At 38.1% G+C, this 21,953-nt stretch overlaps 2 long non-coding RNA genes across 2 annotated transcripts; both read right to left on the bottom strand.

Moving 5' to 3' along the window:
* Window positions 1-229: 229 nt before the first annotated feature.
* LOC121113376 lies at window positions 230-2,897 on the bottom strand. Its single transcript, XR_005861256.2, has 3 exons — window positions 2,750-2,897; window positions 1,387-1,489; window positions 230-759 (listed from the first exon to the last, which is right to left on the bottom strand). It is a non-coding gene; the product is annotated as an uncharacterized LOC121113376 (long non-coding RNA).
* A 6,543-nt stretch (window positions 2,898-9,440) lies between these two features.
* On the bottom strand, window positions 9,441-21,751 carry LOC101749311. Its single transcript, XR_005843550.1, has 3 exons — window positions 20,829-21,751; window positions 11,218-17,044; window positions 9,441-11,060 (listed from the first exon to the last, which is right to left on the bottom strand). It is a non-coding gene; the product is annotated as an uncharacterized LOC101749311 (long non-coding RNA).
* Between the last annotated feature and the right edge of the window lie 202 nt (window positions 21,752-21,953).

The raw sequence follows: 21,953 nt of genomic DNA, 5'->3' as shown, positions 1-21,953 counted from the left end.
TTGATATTAAATGTAAGACACTGATTTTCCTCTTCAAAATGTACTCTGCTAGCAGTGACCAGAGCACAAGTCTTCTGTCTTACATTTAAGGCCCATCTAAAGTTCCGATCCCATCTTCATCGCTTCAAAGAAAACGACAAATATTTTTTACGAGCCCTCAGCCAGAGGGCAAGTATCACCATTCAACTCCCAATAAAGTAGAAGCTCACACTTGAAAAATAATTTCTGAAAATTATTAATTTCTCAAGATTTCACAATATAGCATGCAAAGTTTTTTACAAGGCTTCTCTTAAGGAACTTCTTACAAGGAACTTCTTTTAAAGGGCTTACTATTTTGAACTTACAACTGAACTTGTAATTGAACAAAGTAGTATGACAATGGATGGTGCAAGACTTTAAGAATCTATTTTAAATTTATCTTCAATTGACAATAATTAAATCTCAAATTCAGAAATGCAGAAATAAAACTCCATATTGGCTGGTCATTCAGACCATTCCAATTTTAAAAAGCAGCTTACTTTAGCCTTAACTACAGACTACTAAGTGGCATTATGACAGACTACTAAGTGGCAATATGACAGATAGCTAAAAAAGCCTCAGCTCTCTTCCTCTACTACCAATTGAAGAGAGGAAAATACCAAAGTTTAAAACAGCATTTGAAAGCACAAAATTCTTATTCAGATTTATTTTTAAAATTACCCCAAATTCCAAAATGCACAGAAATACTTGTATGTCTTTCAGAAGGTAATTCCTATTCATCTGTAAAAGAAGTGGATATCAGCAATGAATTTTATCATTAATTTCTTTAACAAAATGCATGCTGTACCATACAGTAACTGCCTGTGTGTTTAAAACAAACCTGGGCAGGGCCAGGTAGGGCTGGTGGTCCCTGATAAGTTGACTGATCTGATCCATAATAGCCATGTATGGGTTTGTCATATCCTCTTATGGCTGGGAAGTTTTTTATTTCTACTTGGCAGAAGTGCAAATAGAAGACACACTGAAAGGGCAAAAGGGCAGCAGTAGGTTACATCCTACAGAAAGGACATGACAGTGTCCTTTCACAGATAGTGCTACACTATTCCAGCCTTGAGGACGTGTAGGATGTCCATGGGTACGGTGACTTGGGACCATGTGTGTGCCATCCTGTCCCATGGGGAAGTCCTGAGTCTGATTGCACACCCACCATGAGTTCTCTGTTACCAGCTCTCCTCTCCTTGTGCCTTCCGGAAGGCTTACTTCTTTGACACACATAAAATTTACCATAAAATGGCAAGAATTACCTTAAATTACAGATGCATTATTTTCTCACCTATCTTAGTAGCCTTCTTTCAAAAAGCACTTTTGTAAATGTCATGATGCACTGGAATCAATCGTAGTACATACCCTTTAAATAAAACAACAAAGTAATTCCTGAGAGCCATGGTATTTCAAGACATCCAGGGTAAACACAAAATTTTATTGGTGCTTGGGTTTATTCTCAGGTGATCTGACAAGAAAGCAAAATGAGAAAAATCTGTGGTTGTGGCTGAGATAACTGGAAGGAGATTTTACTATGTATGTATTCTAGTCTCCTTGGGAAGAGGAGATAAAGCCGAATGTGGTTTCCTAAAAAAGTGTGACCAGAGGATTATTTCCTGCTTAATAACACATAGCTAAATGTGTCTAAGTTTCTCCATATGGAGTATTATTTATGAACTGGGGAAAAAGTAAAATTAATAGGAACATCAAAGATGTGCTGAAAACTTTCCTGATTAAATATTATCTGACCTCCAAATGTTCTTCCTCTGCATTTCCTGCAGCAGTTTGGCTACCCGTCAACCCGTTAACTGCTCCTTCTACAGAAACGCAGATGTCAGGTTTATAAATACCCAAATCAGAGCCGGAATTTGTACTTCACATTGATTTGAATCTTATTCAACAAGGTGATATCTTTTCTAAGGGGCCAGCTGCCCCAGCCTTATCTCTTTGCATCACTCCCTTGGCAAGAAAGTATCATGCACCGTCAATGCTGAGGGTTTCTCGAGTACACCCATCCCTCCACCACCTGCAGTACTGGGCAGAGAGACCACAGTGTGTGTGTGACTTTAGCATGCTATGCACTTGTTACGGCAGGAGTCCTTTTGTCAATAAAAGTCTACAGACCACTGTGGCAATTGAGCCGTAGAGATATTTGTCATTTTACGCTCACTCACACACTGTGATTCAAAGAACACAACAAACTGTAACACAGGGATACAGGAACCACTCGATCCTGAAGGCAAGGGGATTCAAAGGATTCAAAAAGATTTTTCCATGTTCTTTCTCCCACCCATATTCTGCCCCTTAGTTGCAACAAGTACCAGGTAAACTCCCTCTTTTAGGTTTTCTACTACAAGAAAATACAGCTATATCAGTGGGAGAGTTCCTCTCTCCTGACAATCCTCCATATTCAGGGTTTTCTGTCATGTCAGGTACATCAAAACCCAGACATGCTAGGAGAAGCTCACATTTGCAAATCCAAAGCAGCTTTTCAGGCTCATCTTCAAGAGCATATTCTGAGATGGCATTTCACAGAAATCAAAGATGGGAGCATGAGTAATAGTCTAAGTTAGACAGAATTTCATTAAAATAAGTAAAATATTCCGTGTACGTTCTCAAGGAGTTTTATGAAACATATGTCAAAACACCTCAGTGATAATTACGACTATTATTCCTCCTGGTAGACTGTAGCTTTTACTACTGTAAGCAAAGATTTCCAGAAACATACCTGTTGTTCCATGGCTCCAGACTCTCCAGCAGGCAGATCACACAGGGTGGATTTGAGAATCCAGCTATATGGCACAGCTTGTTGCAGGGGAACACAAGAGGCCATGAGAGTGCTCAAGCAACACAGAGTGAGAAGACATGCAATGAGCAGAGAGGTGTCACGAGTACAAGTGTCATCGATTAACAAGTGCTACAAAAAAAATGACTGGGTAGCAGTTCTAGAAAAAAGCTGTGGGAAAAGTGCAAACAGGGCAACCTCATTTTGAGTCAGTCAGGGGGATAAGATAGCAGACAGAAGAGATCTCTGATTTGCAAAGCAAATTCTATGTTTTTAGTTAAAGATTAGTCAGATAATTTACACAACTTTAAAGGCTCATATTGTTCTATATGAAAGTTTAGATTGGTTTATGCCCCGAAGTAGCTAGCTGTGTTTGCTGAGCTAGCTTGATCATACAGCACTTTTCAATGGATTTAATCTTCATGTGCCCCTAGAGAGAACTTTCCTTTTAAAGACAATCCAATGATATCCTGTGAAGACCATATACTTCTCTGGGGAGCCCAGTTGCTTCAGAATATGAATTAGAAATGTAAAGCAATCTTTATCCTGTGCTATAGGTCAGAATCAGATGCTGCTGAAAGAATCTAAGATCCAGATATTTTTCAAAGAACACCTCAAGTAGCTGTGCCTGGCGCTGAGTATTCCTGCCTCATCTGCAACAGATGAGTGATCTTTTCAGTGCCACAGAGGGACTGAAATCCTGGCATAAAAGTACCATGGGACAAGCTCTCTTCAATCATATCGCTCTCTTACACATCCACAAGGACATCAGCAGCGACTGTGCTAGAATAAATGCAGTTTTCACAGAGGATGAAGATTGTCAGTGTTGTCAAGCTCCTGCAAACATTTCACAGAATCACGGGGGTTGGACAGGACCTCTGGAGATCATAGAGTCCAACGCCCTGCTAAAGCAGGTATCTTACAGTAAGTTGCACAGCAAAGCATAAAAAAGAGGAATTATGTTTTCTTGAAAACGACTTTAGTTCTTATCTCATGAAGAATATTGGCTCCGTTGCAAGTCTGTTAGGCAGAGCCAATATAAAATATGGAGAATCTTTATACCAAGAAAGTTAACAGTAGAGTTCAAAAACTAAACTTCCATCTTTGTGATTTTGTCAAAGATTTTATTGACTCATCGCAACAAGTAGAAATTGCAGAATCAGAGAACAGTGAAACTTTAAAGGTGCATAAAAAAACTACATCTAGGTTTAAAAGATGTTTTGCAAGTTCTACATAATAAACTCCAAAAAAACCAGTTTTCACCTGCCTCAGGTTAAGCTCACTATTTGGCTATGCAGTACATTATCAGTACCAAATAAACTAGTTAATATATACATATATCTAGTATGAGAAAACTGTAGTGAAGTGCCTAAAACATCAAAAGTAAATTATTTGTGTTGTTGAAAGATGGCATTACATGTTACATGAGCCTTTTATTTGTTACTGAGTTCACAGCAACACCAACAGCCAAGATGGAAGCATTACCTTGGTCCCTTACCAATACATCATGACAAATAATGAAAGTGCAAATACTATTAATTCAATTGTACAGCTCATTATGATGAAAAATTTATTTGCAGATACCTCCTTGATTAATGCCTAATGCCTGGTTAATCTTAAACATATCCAGTAGGAAAGAAACTAAAGTCAATGAGAGGTACCCAACATCAGAGTGAACACAATTTATCACTCCAGTGAATAGTCTATGGTGTTGTTCACTGTGCATACAAACATACACAAACACTTCCACAACCTCCCTAGAATAATGAAGTACCTAGTAAATGCACAAAAGGCCAGAAAACACATGAGGCATATAGTATAGGTATTTGCATAAAGAGTAGACAAAGACAACTGTGAGAAAGAGAGAAGACATGCCTGCACAAAAGAAATCTGGTCTGCTCTCTTCTGCATTACTTAGTGGCATTTTAGAACAAGTTGTCAAAATTGTCAGTGCTTTCTGCTTCAATGCACTTACTCAATTTCCTCAAATGTTTGGAGTTGCATTTCAGCTGGGCAGATTTTCTCCATACCAGTGCTTAAGAATGTTGTGGTTTTTTTTCTCACAATTGTTGGCATCTTAGTTTTCTACAGTACCTCTTCGGAAGAATTATAACGATATGAGAAATAAAATTGTCATATTAATATAACCTCAGTGAGCTGGTCTTTTTTGTCTTCATAGAAGCATCTTTCTCAGGAATTAACGTTTATCTGTGTGGTCAATGACCTTGTTTATAATAGTTTGTATCATCTTGTCAGTCACAAATAGAAGTCAGACTAACTCAGATGTAGCTCCCTGGATCCTCTCTACAGTCCTTTCAATTTGGCAGTCCATTTATCCTCTGGCACTATGGTTTAAGACATAGTAAGTAATGTGCTTAAAAAGATTAGCCACTGCTTTAGCTGATTAAGGCCAGATTACTTGGCATAATATGTAGTGGAGCCATAGGCTTCTAAAAAGTTGCCAGATTTCTTCTCTTTGTAGCAAGTATTGGAAAATGTATTACCATCATTCTTCTCAAAAGTGAACACCTTGGAAATTCTCTTCTGTTGTTGTGCAGATGGTACATCTTTCACAAACAGCCACCAAAATTCAAATCTAACCCCTGAAGTTTATCTAGAGCTGTCTGCATGGGAAAGTCTCTCCTGCCAAAGGAGTCATGAAAAATTTTGTTGACATAACTTTAATTCTATAGCACTTATATTAATCACAGCTATTAATTTAGTGGAATCTCTCTGCAATATGTACACAGTTACCTTAAACACAGATCGTAATGAGCTCTGGTAGAAGATGCAATTTTCTATGCAAAACAGAAGCAAGGGCCAATGTATTGACATCCATCAAAGCACTGGCAACCACTGCCAGCAATAGCATGTGCCAGTGATTTCATTTCTCTTTTGTAATCAAAAGGGCAACTTGCACCATCACACCAGTCTCTCATCAGAGTCATGGCCAAAGTTACTCCTTTCCAAACAATCCTGCCAGAGACCCAAAAGTATCTGAGATGGCAGCTGGCACGATGGCCTGAAAAAGAGGCAAACAGTACAATCATGAAGGATATCTGTTAAATAAATTCTCCAAAATAAATTCTCCAAAAGAATGAGTAGTGTAAATCACTGAAATTCCCATGCTTCCTATCCCCAGGTTTGCCCTCTGGAGGCTCTGTTCCCTGTTGAAGGGCAGGAAAGAGGATGTGAAGGAAGGACCCTCAATCTGGAGAGACAGTGCTGATAGCACAGTGAAGGGGGTTCTGATGAGCAAGTGCCATGAGTGCCCGTGATATACTGACGAATTGTACTGGTCACCAGGGGAGGGGAGAGGAGGGTTGACATTGCAGTTATTGCCAGGATAGTCACAGCCAACCCAGTAGATCACCTTCATCAGGAAGAGATTATTTACAAGTATACCAGTGGTGACAGAGATATACAACTGAAGAACATTTATAAGGTTTTTTGGAGGAAAAAAATGCAAGCCAAACACTACTTCAATAAACCAATCAATTAGTAAAAATAACTCCATAATATTGAGACAGTTTTATCCCTGAGTACTCAAAATGATGGGAGTGATGAGAATACTAACTAGATGAATCATGAATGAAATTAATGAAATAAACTAAAAATAAGGAAGAGCTTTTCCATTTTTCTATTCCAAATGGAAGAAGGAGAAAGAAATAGTTTTGTCATGTGGTTGTGCAGTAGTTCTAGAAGTTTGCAGCTTTACAAAAGCACAGTACATATTTTGTAAAACAAAGCTGACACACCACCAAACAAACTACACTAATGTTGCTAGAACAGGAAAGGAAACTTTGAAAGTTCAATTTGACGTTGCTTTAAAGTAAAGACTTCTTACTGAAAATATAAACTTCAGAACCAGAACAGGACGGGGAAATGTGCTTTTTTCTTCACTGTGAATATTTAGGAATACTAAACATAAAGAATAGAACACCAGCAAAAAAACAAGCCTATCTTCAGAGAGGGCAAAAAACTCATGTTAGTGTTAGACTTTCAAGATTTTGTAATGTCTAATCAATCAGTAATCTCATTAAATTCTTAAGCCTATGAACTGCTTGTATAGGAAAAATCTTAGTGCTGAAAACTAAATGGGAATTTCTTCAAGGCACAAAATACATTAAAAATATACAGTGCTTTGGATGGATGTCTGCAATAAAGTCAACTCTTGCACCTTGAAAAGGCTGTGCACATGCCATGACTTCCATTCATCAGAAATTTTAATACTTTAAATGGAGAAGTTATTTAGATGGTCCTGGACTCGGTTGCATAGATTTTAGCCAGAAAAGCAGAAGCAACTCTGTTCAAAAGTAGCCACTTAATATATTTTATACTCTTGGATTTTTAAAGACCCGCAAGAGACCCCAAGGGTTAGAGAAATTATGCTTTATTCTATAGATTCTCTGACTACTCCATAATCAGAGAAGCTGACCTCTTAAAAATAAGAGGTGGCTGACTCTATGTTTCAATAAAATAGTGAAGTGCCTGTAGCATCTGTTTCTTCAAGGGTACATAATTTTTGATGCTTCCAAGTCATTTTGTGGAAGTGGCCACTGGTTCTCTGCCATCTGTCTGAGATGCGCCAGAAGCTCTACGGAAAAGAAAGTTTAGCAATAACTGAAGAACGAATCTTGTTTGGATTGGTTTGCAGATTCTTTCCAGAACATTACAGTGCTGAAAATAGTTTCTTGTCTGCCCTCCAGTTCATAGGGCCAGATTATATGAACTCTTTGCAATAAAAGGCAGGAGAACCCCTAAGGATATTAGTTCGCTGGGAAATAACAGTACAGAAGAAAGAAGCTGTTAGAGTGAAAGATGTTGAGCTTGAAAGGAGAGAAATGAAAGAAAAAAGAATGAAATATTTTCAGAAACCAACTTTAGTGCCAAGAAGAGGAGAAAAAAAGAAAAGGAAAGAAAACCTAAAGGTACTCAGTGACCTTTACTTTTAACATGGAAAATAAATGTTTCCTTTTATAGTTTCTTGTTAAAATAAGACCAGTGAGAGATCATGAATCTTTATACAATTCTTTTTGTTTCCCTTTCAGTAAACCATTTCAGGTTTACACAAATTTTCATAATGTAAATGCATACGAACCTAAGTTTACCCTTAAAATGTGAGGAATCTGCAACGACATAAACACACACAGAAAGACATCTATGTTTGAGTAAGAAAGAATATTTCTAATTTAAAAAATTATTTTGAAATTGAAATGATGTTTCCTAACAGCCTAATAAGTAAATCAAAACAGAAAACAGAATACCCCCCACAGCCATATATATGCACAGCTGTAATCACTATTTTTTAGCAGATACTGCACCTTTGATCTCTCCTGGCCCTCTTCCATCTTCTAGACAGCACAATCCCAAAGGAATCACTGTGTACCAAATACTTTCCCATCCCACACAGGCCATGGTCTGCCTGCCTCTGCAACTATGTCATATGGAAAGCACAGTAAAAGTCCTGCAACAATGTCCTCCAGAAAGCAAGGAAGACAATAACCACAGACTTATCTGACTTGTTCTCCCCATAGAAATAGATCCCTAACTTCCCTGAAGTCCATAAGCACTGCTTAAAAAGAGGTGAACATGACACAACACTTGGCTGGCAGCTGTAAATAAGAGGTTGTCTCTATGTGTTGATCCTGAGGAGGCTGTTAAGACCCTGGAGTTTGTTGAGCTCTTTTTTATGGAAGACCTCACCTGAGTGAGGTGTGTATGTAAGTACCTGAGTGAGCAGTGGTTCAGGATACAGTTCAGAGGTAATGACTTTCAGAATATCTGAAATATTTTCTATTTTCCTCGTAGTTTACTGATTTGGCAAGCATGTATCAAAGCCCAGACTATTGTACTGACACATTAGTCTAGTATCTTCAACCTGATCTTGATGCTGGTACTCTGGAATGTATGAGACAGCTCCGATATCATGATCTACTGAAGTCTTTCCATGAAAAAATCTTCTGATTTCTGGAAATGGTTATTTTCTGCAACCTGCTTTGCAGTGACTGAAGTCTTCTTTTACAGATGGCTTAGATGCCCTTCAGCATAGCTCTGGTATTTAAACTTTGATGAATTACAATGCTTCTTTTGTCTGTGTTGGCTTCTGATGGCTACTGCACTAATACAGTGCTCTTAGGTAGTCAGTGAATCACTAAAACAGAAATTGGTTTCTTGTCTTATGATTTCAAATATTCTCGTCTGCATCTGGCATTTTTAGGTAGTTTGCATCTCCATGGTGAGTGTTTTTTAAATGGTTTTCCTCTGGTTTACCTTTGTTTACCTCTGGTCAGGTAAACTACTACACCAAGTTTCTCTTGGCTTCAAGATCAGGCCCATCAGATACCCAATTCTGGGTAGCCCCTCTTTTCAGAGCATCCTCTGGATAGTTCAGCTTTCTTGGGAAAATAAACAGATGACCAAATAGTAACAAAAGCACTTAAGGAGCTGAAGTTTTAATTCATAGCGATTGCATTTACCTCATGTCCCGCACTTCAGTGCTTGTTCTTAGTCTGGAGAGGAGAAGGGAGGTGGGGAAATACAGACTGCTGCCTTCCTTCCTTGCTGCCAGAAGCGGTCCCCATCCACATCCCTTGCTGAGGGAGTGAACTTAACCAGGTAGGATGTGGGTTGGTCTGCTGAAGCAGAGAAGGGTAATTTTTTGTCTGCCCACAGTGACAGTCTCTCACTATAAAGTATCAGTCAAAGAGATGTACATATTTTAAACATATCTCTGAAACTTTGCTGTGCCTTTGGTTTATGAAGCATTTTGACGTGCTCAACTCCCTTTCAGTTTTAAGCTCAATTTGTGAGCTTGGATTTCACCAGGATTTCAGTAGCAGAGAAGAAAACCTAACGAGAGACAATTCTGTCCCTTGAAGTCCATGCTGTAAAAAGAGAGTCCACATGATATGCCAGAGAATATTACCTCTTTTATTCTCTTTTCATGTTGGATACAATGGAGCTTTATCAATGAAGTCATACTAGCCGTGACTTCTAATACATACATGCTGCATAGCAGCTAATGGAAGAAAGAAAACAATTTTAATGATGAATACAAGACCCTCTGCACAATGTGTTTCTGGAGGAGCTATTGTAAGAGGCAGCAACTGCCTATTCTAACATCTCCTGCTTTTTGATATACAGGGATTCATTGCTGGTCTTAAAATGGGTTTTGATTTACAGGTTACACAGCACACTGAAGCACGTTCATAATCTGTCAAATTTATAGCTTGTTGCCCACTGTTGCCTTGCTCAGACCCTGTTCCTCTGCCTCTCAAGAGAGGCTCAGGGGAAAGGAAGTCAGGACACAGAAAAAGCTGACAAGGAACCATTAGGACAGAGGAAAAAACAAACCCAGGTGAAAGGCTAAAGATAAGGAAAAGCAGCCTTTTCTGTTGTGCCTTTCTGTCATGTTTCGTGAGAGGAAAGACATTATGGCTGGCCATCCAGCCTGACTTCCCATTTGTTAGGCTCATTTTCCATTGATGCCCTGCCTTTGGCCTTCTCAGATCTGCTTACTGCTGACACCATGGCGAGGCCTGCACAGGACACTGACCTGAAGGCAAGCCTGACACAGCACATTCATGTATCAAGAGGAGACAGAAAGGAGAAATAATCTCCAGCTGAGAACTGAAACAACAAAACAGCAAACAAGAAAGGCTGAGGCTGCCTGCTGAGCCTCCTTGGAGGGGTGGCCCAGGCAATCAAGGTGCTACAAGAATGTCCTCTTGGAAGCCAGGCTCATATCAACCAGCAGCAATTCACCTATGTTAATACCATGATATTAGCACAGGGACAGAAACCAGTCCTATATTTTTTCCCTCTTCACAATAAATTTCCCTTTACAATTTCTAAATGTACAGAGAGGGAACTGAATACATACACACACACTGACATTCACTGCTTCCCTGAATCTAAACAGTCTGAGGACCAAGGGGATGTTCCTGCCCTGAAAGTAAAACAGAGGCAATATAAACAAGGGAGTTTGCAGCTACAGCAGCAAGTAGAGCTGTATCTGTTATTTTAATGAAAACGTCAAGCACCAGTTCTACCCAACAGTGATATCAACAGAAAATCTCTTTTCTGTGTCAAGCCAAGCAGGGCAGAGCTCATATCTTCATATCTTCTGTTCCAAATCATTGCCTGAAATCAGCCGGGTAGAGTAGATGTCTAATGCATGTATACTCTCCTGTCTCTCAGGGCTCCAGCTAGGGGCAAACGTTCAGAAGATTTGCTTTATCTCTACATTAACCTGGGAAAAAAAAAACAAAAAACAAAAAACAAATCAAAACCTTATACTTATCTGAAAATAGATACTATTCTCCAACTGTCAGCCCCAGTGACTGGCCCATGAGGTCAGTCATAAACCTTAAGGTGTAGTGTTTATTACTATTGTAGTTCTAATTCACCTGCACAGCCCTCCCAACTGACTTCCTCTTTCCTGGGCTTTGATCCTATTTTCCTCATCTTGTTGATGGATATATTCCCCATCATTCCAACATTTTTTTCTTCAAAATGTGTCCTAGTAGATCTGGATTTTAGTTACCAAAAAGAGAAAAGACAAAAACAAACAAAAAAGACAAAAAGAAAAAACAAACAAATGGAAAAGAAATAAAGCAACAGGAGGGATTCATCCTCCTAATGATACAGTGAGCTTTAGTTCCTTTGGCTTTGGCTGGGTATCTGTGGAAAGACAACAAGATGAGAAACTATCTGGAACAGCACAGGATAACAACAACATAATGAAATTCAGTGATCATAAGACACTAGTTGTATAATAAAGTAGTTTGTATCACAAAATATCAGTTATCTCTGACCAAGGTAAATACATATTTATACATATAGGTCACCCTGGAAGTAATGTCTCCCATTAATTTCCATGGAAACTACAACAGATACAAAGAGCACAATAACACTATTTGATGGAGAGAATTCTGAGCTACAGAAAGCTATTTTTAGCACCACCATTAGCTATGCATTTTTGCCAAGGGCTTGCATGCCATACTTATCTTTCATATAACTGTCACCACTGCTAAAACAGACCACCCACCGCCTCACTGCGCTCACATCCATTGTTTGGTCTCCACTGATGTTCAGCAAGTGTTGATGAATGTCAGTGGGTGTCATTTGTTCTGTATGGAGGACTTCAATAACACCCCTTTTTTCACATGCACTTCCATGTCAGATGCCATTTTGTCACACTGCCCCTCTGCTGCCATCTGTTGCATGGCAGCAAAATGTAACAGAATATTCTTGGGAAGGTTCAACCTTTACTGCCGTAACACCAACATTTATCTCATGGGCCAATATAATAAAGTAGGAGGCATAACTTTCAGAGCAGCCCTTGTATATTTAATCAGCATGTACATCTGTGCATCTATGAAGCATGGTAGTGACAGATGCAAAATATTTGTTAGTGTTTTATGAGCTAAGGGCAGAAGACTGTCACTTTCAAAGTACACGATGGTAAAAGAATGTTTAAACACAAAGAAACATGAAAGAGAATGTTGATCATTTCATTTATGTACTTGCCAGTAGGTCCCTCATTCATCCAAAAAAATGTCACCAGTATCACTATTTGCAGACTTGAGGAGCTAATTGATGCAGCTGTGCCTGAACTCAATATTTTTGCTGGCAAAATAGAGTGATGTGCTGTGGAATTACAACAACCTAAAGGAGTTGCAGGTGTTCTGAGAAGAGATGCAGCATGAAACCAGGCTCAGCTCGCAAGTACAAAGGCAGCCTAATATCAAAATGGGGAGAGACTGTATGTTTTGTGCATGCCTGGACAGCAGAAGCCTGTGAATCACAGACCGATTCCTGACCTGGGGGATTAGAAGGTGAACAGCTGGAGTATCAGTGCTGTATAACTTCAGGGTCTCTCATTCAAAGACACAATCTGCACCATTATCAGGAAATCTCTGAGAGGATTTCATCCATTCTGCCTTTTGTCAGGGAAGAAAATAACTTCAGCACCTACTATAACTAACTGCAAGATCAGTCAGCCTTAATTACATGTATACTTCAGGAAGGGGTATTTGAAAGACTTTGAAATGTTGTTTTCCACATTATTTGAGTTAGTCTTGTATTAGGCAAAGTGGCAATTTTATTAACAAACCATTGTGGCATTTGGTCCTTATGCCTGCACAATATTTTAAAAAGTTAGAAATAGCATATTGCTGTAAAAAGATTTTATGCAACATAATGATCTGGCCGTTAACATTGTCCTGAAGCAGAAACTTCAAAATTGAGGTCACCTTTTCCCATCTCCCAGAATATAAACAAAGATACTTTCCTCAAACTTGCATCCATCCTAGTATCTCCTGCACTTTTTCTGACTTTTCATAAACTCAAGTGATGCCCTCTGAATAGTTAAACATCAATGAATCCAAATAATTGTTTTTCCAAATAATCATGTTTTGCATGCACTTTTCAGAATGAATCTTTTTCTATGAGTCTTTGAACACCTGAAACCGAGCCCACAGTGCCTGCCTCTTTTTCTCCTATATCTATTCTATTCATTGTTTTTTGACATCAATAAGGCACCCAACCCAGGAAAAAGGATTTTGGAAATCCTCCTGGAGCACCAAAGTATCAGAAAGGAATGTACAGTGCCCAGCCTGAGCTCTGCAGGAGGGGGTCACTGAGATTTGGCCAGACTGCATTGCTCATTTGTAGCGCCTACAGTTTGGGTAAGGGGTCCTTCGCTGCCCCAAGACCTGAGCACATAAACATAGAAAGCACAGGCTGTAAAAACAGGTTTTTAAATCCAAGTTACTTGTATGTTTCACAACGTGGTGAAACATTCATATTTTCATCATTACTTCCGTTCAGAAATAGCTTAAAATTAAGTCTCAATTTGATGGTGTTTTGTTTTTTTTTTCCAGATTTGGAAAGAAAGCACTTCACTAATGGCGTGCCCGAGAAGAGATTCAAAGTACTGGGAGGAAAAAGGTAGTTTGTTTTTAGCAAACAAATAAACTTTGTGGGATATGTGAATTATTGCACTGTAAGTTACCATAACTACTTTGCACCAACTAAAGAGAACAAAGAGCCTAGAAGACAGTCTTGCAAGGAAATCCATGATCGTAGCCTCAGCAATATCTTCCTCTTTGTGAAGAGAAACATCAAAAAAACAATGCCATAAATTCAAGTGATTTTTCATTTACAACGAGCAATTGTTGTGATTCCTGTTTATGCTAAATGCAGCCTGCATGCACTGGAAGTTCTCAATATATTTTTACTGCACTGAAAAACAATGGGAACTTTTAAATTTCCTTGCCCATAACAGAAAAACTCAATGGCTTTTTAGACAAAGTACATAAATAAAACAAACAAAGAAAAACAACTAACACCACACAACCAACTGCATTCAATAGGTGAACTTAGCAACACTGAAGCAGGACATGCTATGAGAAACTTTTACTCACAAGGAATTAATACCACAGACAGGAAATAATTATATGTAGCAAATGGAGGAGTGTGCAAATTTACCAAAGGTTTATTATTTTGACTTCTGCACTCCTATATGTTTGCAATTGTAAATCACACCTCACCTAAAATATTGAATTTCAACCCCTCATTTTCCTTAACTAAAGCACTGCCTATGGCACAGGCAACAAAAGCCTTACAGCACCCACACAAGCACCTATTATACTGGATTTACGCCTCTGCTCCTCTTCCAATTAATCTTCCAGTTCAGAACATTTGTAAATTAATCAGTTTCTATGGAAACAATTACTATAGCTGTATGGGTGAAACGTGGTGATATTTATCAATGTAGTACAGAGAATTCTATATCACGGATTGGAAAAAGTGAGCACATAGGTAGGCAATTTGTGGCTGACAGTCTGTGTTGCTAAATATAGCTGTTCCACCAAAAAGTGAAAAGGAGCAATATCAAATTCTCTGCTGTGGTACACTGCTCTGCCCGTTATCTTCTTTCACTACTGCATACAAGTATAATAAAATGAGAATAAAGAGACATTAAATATAGATCGTGTATTTATCAAGAGAGCACCTAAGTGACAGGAATTAATTTAGATGCACACTGAGCAAGTTGAGGAGGAAGTGAATAATGACAAACAGAATCCATTCCATCTGAAGCAGAAAAAGTCTTCTTGTATTGAAGTTCTTAACACTTTCTGTTTGCCAGGAGAAACTGTTGATTGGCATTATGGTCAAGTATATTGCGTAAAGTTATGATGGCCATACAAAGCATGCATGATTGTGTACAGCAGTATAAAGGAACTAATGGAAAGACTTTGGAAATTCCCCCATTAATCATCCACACATTGGCATGCATTTTGTTTGTGCTTCTCTTCAGAAATAAACTTGACAACTATTTTTTCCATTGAATTTTGAAACTTATTCCTGTTCTTAATTATCACATCTGTTTTCTGGAATAATATAATGGCTTTAGTTTACCATACACTGAATGTGTCTCTGGAGATAGGAAAAAAATAAAATAAAATAAAATAAAATAAAATCAGTAAGAACACATTTTCTATTCGCTGGTTACCAGAAAACATAGTGAGTCAAACTCAGTTGTGTTTTCTAAAGGTAAAACTCTACAGAACTGACATTTTGTCACAGTTCTCAATTCAACGTTTCTTAGCTTCAATTTCTAAACCAATTGGTCCCTGAAATATCAGACATTTAAACAGTGGAGGAAAACTGCATATCAGTACAAGGCTGTGTAGCATAATACCCAGCTCCATGTTCATCTGATGCACAGAGAACATTTCTGTAGCATATTCTTGAAAAATAACAATAAAAAGGCAGCATATTTCAAACAGAGATTTACCACTGGGCAAAGTGCAGGTGACATCAATGTGCTTTTAATGAAAAAAAGTACTAAGTGGAAAACTATGGCTTTTACATGAACACACACTTTACATAGAAACTACATTCAAGGCACATAAAAGTCTCTGTGAAGTTTAGATATATAAGTATCTACATTAAGGAGGTTATTCATGTTAAGACATCCATGCATATACAGCAAAGGGGTATGTTTTGGAGAGACAAAGGTCAGAGCTGAAGGTGAAGGTCATGATTATTAAAAATTGTATGCTTGTTTCAGAAAAGTCAAGGTCCAGACAGTGGACTTTGTAATTATTCTACTGTTGTTTAAATTATTTCAGGTAAACTAATTTGATGTCTGTAGAAGCTTTTCATCAAAAAATAGTTATCACATGGTTCATCTATCTACTTCCTGTGCAGTTTTATTCCTTAAGGAAACGCTGCTACACAGCTGTAAGGCACTGTGTATATGTGTAAAGCACTACAGAAATCCAGGGCTCGTCCATGTCATCATTCACGAAGACAGAGTGCATTGGTGACAACATATTTGATAACTGGCTGAGTTGTTAACTATAATAAAATTGTTTGGAACAGAGAGGCTTGATGTTTTTATTAAGTTGGTTCTTACAAAACCATTACTGCAGCAGAGCTGTGACAGTTGCAATTTTTTCCAAATTAAGGCACTCTCGAGTGTAGAAACACTGAGGTACAGAGCAGTAGAAGGGCATCTGTTCTTGAAAGCAATGATTTATGAGTATAAATAAGAATGTGTGTGTGTGTGTGTTTGTATGTTGTGTATATGCACCGCATACAAACATAGACAACTACTCTCACCGAATTATTTTCATATGTAGAACATATGGTAATAGTGCAGATCAGCACACAAGCCCCTTCAGGAAATGCACATGGTATTGAGACAAGCAAAAATAGGATTAAGAGATTCCAAAACCCACCAATGGAGGTTTTTGTTGCTGTTTTTGTTTTTGCATTTTTTGTATGCATGTGTGTGTGTTTTGTTTTGCTTTTTTCCTTCTCCTTTAAAATTTGCTCTGTCTGTTATTAGAAATAGAAGACTCAAAAACCTACACAGTTCTGAACATATTCAGGAAAAATGGTCCAGCGTATTAACTAGTAAGTTACCCAACACTTGAAGAAAATCCATCACTTTCAGCTAATTGTATGTTAGTAAAAACTTAGCTACTTTGGCTAAACTTTCCTGTAAATTATCTACGTACCTGCATTTACTTCCTTTGTACCTCTCTCTCACATAAGTTCAATTGATCCAGTTGTATCCAGCAAGATCTGTATGAAGAGGTACCTTCTCTTTGCAGTGCTCCTCCTGAGAGTGAATCAGAGCAGGCAAATGTGATCTAGCAGGGATGACCTCCACCTCAGGGGTATTCCTTCTTTCCATTTCTTCTAAATGCCTGTAGACTGAAAAAGAAATAAGACTTTGAAAACAAAACAACCACCATGTGCACAGTTTACAGCTTAGCTCTCCAAAGCCAAGCTTTTTCTCTCAGACATAGTTTCAAACTCCTTAGGTTTGTGCTGGGTCTAAACTGTAGACTGAGTCATGTTATAATTCTTCTGTCAACAAACTCAGGTGAAGTGTCTAGAGAGAAAGCTCACCTTCTCCCTGTCCAGTGCTGAAGATTATATGATAAGGAGGCATGACTCTATCTAGATTCAGAACACAGAGAAGAGGATATAATACTGCACAGCTGTTTGTTGAGCATTTTTAGCCAAAAGAAAGGTAATAGAAGAGCAGAACAGTATGTACTTCAATACAGTCAAGGGCTACAGGAAAAGATGGTCAGTCTAAGGCTCAGGCTAAAATACATTACACAATAGTCAAATACTGACATTTCTAATTGATTCAATCCCCTCTATTGCTATTTGATAATATTCTTCTCTAATAGTATGTGTGTGAATGAGTGGAATACAAACACATGGATGATTATTACTGCTTCAGATGCAGTAATCCATTACAGTGAGCATTTCTCTAGTTCTGAAGCAGTACCCATTGAAATCAATTGACTGCTGTGAATAAAGAAAGCTACCTCACAAATAGCATCTCGTAAAAAGATACTATCCTTTAGAAAACATAATACCACCAAATATCCTAATAATATAGTGGATTTACTGTGTTACTTGTGTAGACATTCCATTTCAAACATATGTAGTCATTTAAATGAAATTCTGGAAAGCAGATTTGCATATGTGTGTGCCTATGTAAATGTAGGCAGCTACAAATCAAACCATACAACACACTTCACAAAAATGAAACAAATGAGGTTATATTCCTAATCAAAACAATGAAGGCTGCACATGTACAACTCCACCGAGATAATCAGGCTCACAAACCACACTTGCCTGTCCTCTGGAGTCTGCTCCTGTAAGGGAGAGGTAAAAGAAGCCATTACATTTTTTTCTTAGTTTAGATACACATTTTCTGAAAACAATGTGGCAGTGGCCCTGGATAAAGGCAACTGTGCCTAATATTGTTGAAGCCAATTAGCTACATGTGTTAATTAACCAACAGAAAAAAAAGACAACTGATAAGTTTATTATGCAGGAGAAATCACGAGCTAGCTCATGATTCTGAAACTACAATGATAACATTAGATAGTTTGCTAAGAGAACAGTATACTCAGTCCTCTTAAGAGATCAGCAGAGAGCAGCACTCAGAACTTATCAGCCATCCCAATCCGTTCCTATTTCATTTTTTAGATGAATATAACTGGTATACTGACATACTGACCAAAAAAAAAAAAAAAATAGAGTAAGAAAAAAACCCCAACAAATCTTACACATGCCATTCCCTGTAGTCCATGCACCAGCATGTACATTTTGACGGAAACAATCAGATCTCAAAGTTTTCTTTTTTTTAGTGAATATTAACATGGCAATTTATAGAAGTTAGAGCTTGAAGGTTCCCATTTTCCCTTCAGTGCTAGAAATCTAGGTCAGGCAGTATTTCCAATGTCACCTCCCTTCTTGTGGAATGACATGCAAAGCCTGATCCAGAGAGGAAGATGAATTCATGAAGTACCAAAGTACAAATCACACCAGGCATTAAATAATTAGCAGGTTTTTGGACATAAGCCATACCATACTCAACTGTTGGGCAAATTGTTTAACATTTCCCATGGGAAAAGCAGAGCTCTTTCCTTCCAAAGGACTTTTTTTAAAATTTTTGTCTTAAAAATAATAATAATAAAAAAGTATTAGAAAATAACCCTTAGTGACTAAGGCTGCCTTTGAAAATTTAAAGGTAAAAGATGCATGATTTTTATCTCTTCTAGAGTTTTTATCATTAAGACTATTTGCTGAAGTCTGTAACAAAAAAAAAAATCAACTACAGGATCAGGATCTGATATTTAAAATCCAATTTCTCACTTTTTGTTGGTGCTCAACTCTAATCTTTGTTGAAATAAAAAGATGTCTAATTAAAAAAAAAAAAAAAAAGTGGGAGAAATGTTTTTCCTGAATTTGATTTTTACTGGGCTAAGGTCAAAATAAAGTATGTCCTATTTTTTTACTTTTTTTTTATTTAAAAGAAAATTAAGAAAAGAGGACAGGTTATTTGGAACACTGCACAAGCAGCTATGAAATCTTCTCTGTAAATTTCTCTATGTGATGATATGATATACAACACATTTTATGATAAAGGAACATGGTAATGGTAGCCATAGGGGGGGAAAAAAAAAGCCAAATTAACCAACCTCATAATTCATAGTAAACTGAAATATGCTGAGAAATTAATTTATCTTAAACTTTGTACCCAAGACTTTTCATGACTGTAAATATGCTTCTAAAAAATTACATCTGGATAAAAGCTGTACTGTTGGAGGCATCTGCGCCATCTGTCTTTGTGTTACTTTTCCACTAAATATCTATTGACTGCAAAATATTTCATAATCAGAGAGAAAAAAAGAGCTGTTACCCTGTCTCAAAGAGCGGTAACAGGTTTAATATTAAGGAACATGTTCAGAATTATTCTTTTCTTCATAAATGCTTGTACGCCTGTATTTTAACCCTCTTTTCTCTGACTTTGAATATTTTTTAGTTTGTGCCCACACCTGCAACAGATTTGGCACATGATGTTCACAGCTTTGTATAAGACTCAAGTGCCTTGTATTCACACTAATGGAGGATATGATTGTGTGCAGATGCTTATTTTCATTTTCCAACTGATTTTTCCTTCCTTCTATTCAGACCTTTTTTTGGTTGTTTAAAGTAAAAGAGGGGTTGAGAGGTGAAATAAACTCAAAAGCATGGGGTTTGGGAAAGAATTACATGGCCTGTATGTGAAATAAACATTCACAAAGACAGTAATTTACTGTTCATGAAGCGGACACAATTGCCTAGTCCTATTTACATACCTAGGGAGACTCTGTGCCTGTCACTGACTTAGGAACCAGTCATCTGAGCAGCTGACAGAGCTTAGATTTCAATACCATGCTGATGCAGGGGTCTTCATGTCCCACCTTGCTGTTAATGAATAATTTTACTTTTGACTGTACATTTGTTTCATCAACGAGATAAACAATTTCTGAAATTCAGATGAGCATGTATGGCTGTGCTGGGCACCGCTCACAGCAACAGCTGGCAGTGTTTGGGCAGGAAGCAGCCAAATCCATGTCCTGGTATTTGGCAACGTTTCTGCATTGCACCTTCTTGTCACACTAACTTACGGAAATGTTGAGGGATTGAATATTATGAGTCTGGATTCAGTGCCAGAGATCTTACGCTAGAAGACAAATTCAGAGACCACTGTGCTGAGAGCTGTGTCATGGCTATGGCATCAGGGGTCCTATCTCAGTCCTTCACAAATGAGATGCGAATATTTCCATTATTCACTTTGCTGAGAACAAGACCAGGTCCTGAACAAGGAAACTGGGATATCCCAGAATTGTGGTTCCATTTCTGATTCCTACTTGATTCAGAGATTTAGCTTACTCACTTGAGCCCAAATTTCTACAGTGTTGTAATATCCTACATTTCAGTTTCAGCCTGAGAGTGGATCACCAGATCTTCAGAGTGCCAAGTGCTCTTAAGATGAAATAAAGACAGTCCAAAACCAAATCCAAGTCACTGAATACAAAGTAGGCAAACAACACAAACTAGTTAGTCTTGTAGAATATAATCCTGGCTGTTTCCCAATTGCAAAAGAGCAGCTATGTCTAAGATAGGATTATTATCAGATATTTACACAGACTGCGGAGAGGCAGCTGTATCTTGCTTCGAACATCCTTGAAATCGGTGGTCCAAGGAGAATGGGAGTAATATTATGGTATGCCTTGCTTCTTGTCCCACAAACATCCTTGTCTTCAGTATCGCTTTCCCTGCATTCTCAGCATGGCCCTTTTCAGCTTTCAAGGAGGCCCATTACCTGGTCAGAGCAAGCAAAAAAAAAAAAAATTGATGCCATACTCGGGGATTTGAGGAACTCTTGCAAATTCATCATCACTTCTCTATTTTTAGTGCGTTTTTTTTTTTAAAGCACACACACAGTAAATCTAGATGAAGATTTTATCTCAAATATTATGTCTCTGCAGCTTCCTGTTAAGATGAGAAAATTTTATTCAGGCCAGAAGTTGACCAGCACAGAGTTCAAACTTAAAAGAAAAATCTAACCAAGGTCATGGAATTCAAAGCGAGTCTATGAAGGCAGCTGCAAGTGAGTCAGTAGATGTGAAGGTGATGGATGGCGTCTATAGGTACCTGTCCTCTGGTTACTCTTGGAAGAATAAGTTTATATCACAGTTGTCAAAGATGAAGCCTTAGTTTAAGGAGTTCATGCTAATCAGGCTATGAGTGACATTCTCCTACTGCCTTCTCCAGTCACGTAAGTAGAGAAACCGCACATGAATCTAAGACACTACTGAGGAATGACAAATGAAGAGAAATTTAAACTGCTCTATTTGGGTCTTGTTTTTGTTTGATGATTTTTACTGCCAACTATTCTATAATAGCTAATGCTGTGCTTGTCATTTTACAGTAACAGGTCGCCTGTTTGCCACAGGTCCACTGAGACATGCTGCCGGGTTTGCAAGGCATGCTGCAGGAGCTCTCTGTTGTGTTGGTTTCTCAAACAGCAGGTCCCCACTCCTTTTCTCCCCTCTTGCACCTACCCAACATGCTTATTTTGCTTTGCACATTGACATGGGGCAAACTAGGAATCTGTAGAGCAGGGAGCAAAAAGAAAGTATTAATAGACCTTTCTCCTCTACAAGAATAAGTCAGCACGAATACTTCAGGGTCCTTACGAGCTTTCAAATTCAGATTGATTGAATGTTCCTATTTGACTTCTATAACCCAAAGATATCACTTAAGA

Source organism: Gallus gallus, chromosome 1, assembly GCF_016699485.2.
Source record: "Gallus gallus isolate bGalGal1 chromosome 1, bGalGal1.mat.broiler.GRCg7b, whole genome shotgun sequence".
NCBI classification, from domain to species: Eukaryota; Metazoa; Chordata; class Aves; order Galliformes; family Phasianidae; genus Gallus; species Gallus gallus.
Note: the sequence above shows the minus strand (reverse complement) of the source record. Positions and strands in the feature narration are given on the sequence as shown.